General features: G+C 41.9%; 1 protein-coding gene across 1 annotated transcript in view; it reads right to left on the bottom strand.

Moving 5' to 3' along the window:
* The window catches only part of adgrb2 (adhesion G protein-coupled receptor B2), a gene marked incomplete at both ends in the record, with an annotated part of 134,998 nt that overhangs the window by 131,605 nt on the left and 893 nt on the right, over positions 1–2,500 (bottom strand).

Below are 2,500 nucleotides of genomic sequence, written 5' to 3'. Positions count from 1 at the left end.
TATTACAGTCAAAGTGGTTATAGCTCAGAGCAATGATACATCAGCCAAGTTCTTCTCTCCTATTGCCTCTGCCTCTCTTTCTCTCCCTCTCATCCCCCCCCCCTCTCTTTCTCTCCCTCTCATCTCTTCCCCCCCCCCCCTCTCTCTCTCTCTCTCTCTGTGTGAATTGATAATAAACTATATCCGTCCTGTTGACCAATAACTTTCCTGTTAGCGACATAGGATTGCCCCCCAAGGCTGTGGCCAGATGTGTGTCTGTGTGTGTGTGTGTGTGTGTCTCTGTGTGTGTGGGTATACATGTAAGTGCATGTGTGGTGTGTGTTTTTGTGTGTGTGTGTGTGTGTGTGTGTGTGTGTGTGTGTGTGTGTGTGTGTGTATGTGTGTGTGTGTGTGTGTGTGTGTGTGTGTGTGTGTGTGTGTGTGTGTGTGTGTGTGTGTGTGTGTCGCCCAGGGCAAAGAAGGCAGGGCATGCACGCACACACACATGCACACACACACACACACAGAGGCACACACACATTTTTTTTCTGATGACAGGGATGATAGGGATGTCAACAAGCTCTTAAGTCTGTTGGAAATCTGCAACCACATCCTCCCTTAAATTAATGTAAGAAACAGAAAGGCGAAAATCAATGAGAGGCGAAAATCAACTAGTATTCTAGAATACCCTAGAATACCCTAGGCTAATTACAACATGTTTCTGTACAAACCAAATGTCAAGTAGAACATTTGTCAATTAAATATTTATTTCAAGCAATCTCATTCACCTGATCGCTACCAATTAAACATAGTCATTACAACCAGTAGGAAGCTTTTAGAAAGCTTGGATGTTACATACTGGACCTTTACATTGTAGTTTATTGCAGAGAATATAATGTTATACCGCAATTATCTCAGCAGAAGGTCTGTACTGACGCAACCCTTGCAACTGCACACACTCAAACATTCAAACAAACACACAGACAAACGCACCCACACACCCACACACACGCTCACACACACACACACACACACACACACATATTCACTTGAGGTCTGACCTCTACCAAGCGAAGAGGGGGCACTAAAATATAGATTAAAAACTCAGACTTCTGATACACATTTGCGAGCATCCTCTGATAGGAGTTTTATAGGGGCTCTTTGAACTGTTATTGTTTTAATTAAAGGCCTATAATGATATACAAGTATTGGATTACAATGTTACCATCTAGATTAAATGGTGAGTCCAAGACCATCTGGAGTCATATCAAAGCACACAATTTCCAAAGGAATTTCAACCCCGGGTTTTTACACTAAAGACACATTCCTCTTTGACGCAGCAACTTAAAAGAGGAAACAGCCAATGAGAGCCAAGCACCCCTGCTGACTCACAGCAAGACACAGACATAGCTGAAACCTCTCCATGCCACCTATCACGACTAGGACTGTCAAAGTTAACGTGTTCATTTCTGCCAAAAAAAAGACAAATCCAGAACGTGTGTTATTTCTTTTTAAACCGTTAACGCAGTTTCTCCAATTTGATCCAGTTTGTGGCCTACCATGTATTATTTTATGTTTTTTAGCTGAACCGCGCTTGGATTCCATTTACGACAACATGAAGGACAGGATAACAGACACTCATAGGGTAGTCGACATGGAGGACAGGATAACAGACACTCATAGGGTAGTCGACATGGAGGACAGGATAACAGACACTCATAGGGTAGTCGACATGAAGGACAGGATAACAGACACTCATAGGGTAGTCGACATGAAGGACAGGATAACAGACACTCATAGGGTAGTCGACATGGAGGACAGGATAACAGACACTCATAGGGTAGTCGACATGAAGGACAGGATAACAGACACTCATAGGGTAGTCGACATGGAGGACAGGATAACAGACACTCATAGGGTAGTCGACATGGAGGACAGGATAACAGACACTCATAGGGTAGTCGACATGGAGGACAGGATAACAGACACTCATAGGGTAGTCGTCTTGGGCCAGTATTAGTGTTCCCTGCACTTAATGTTCAGTGGCCAGCGTGGTTATCTTGTCTTGAACCATTTTTCTTTTCTTATATTTTGATATAGGCCTATAGTTGTTGTCATAGGCTGAATAGATTTGATACTTCCTAGAGTAGTCAGGTTCTTATAGGACACTAATTCAATGGGAAACATGGGGGACTTATTATTCTGTTGGATGTTGTTGTCGTGACTCTCAGCTGAGAAGTACCACGCATCCCTTCCTTATTGTTCATGGTAGCTTGTCATGTTGAATACTGTGGAGATGTAGGAGTAGATAAAAGTGAGAATTGTTTTTATGTCTGTCATTGAACTATATGTAACCAGTTACAGAGATTCAAAGACTTTTATCACACCGGGCTGAATTGTTATTTGCTGAAAAGACGCTAATTAAAACATCTGATGCAGATTATTTTGTGTTTTCTCCTTTACATGACATTTATCTAATATATATCTAGATATATATATATATATCATGACCAAGCTAAGC

The sequence above is a fragment of the Argentina silus genome (genome assembly GCF_951799395.1).
Source record: "Argentina silus genome assembly, chromosome: 11".
In the NCBI taxonomy this organism is placed as follows: Eukaryota; Metazoa; Chordata; class Actinopteri; order Argentiniformes; family Argentinidae; genus Argentina; species Argentina silus.
Note: the sequence above shows the minus strand (reverse complement) of the source record. Positions and strands in the feature narration are given on the sequence as shown.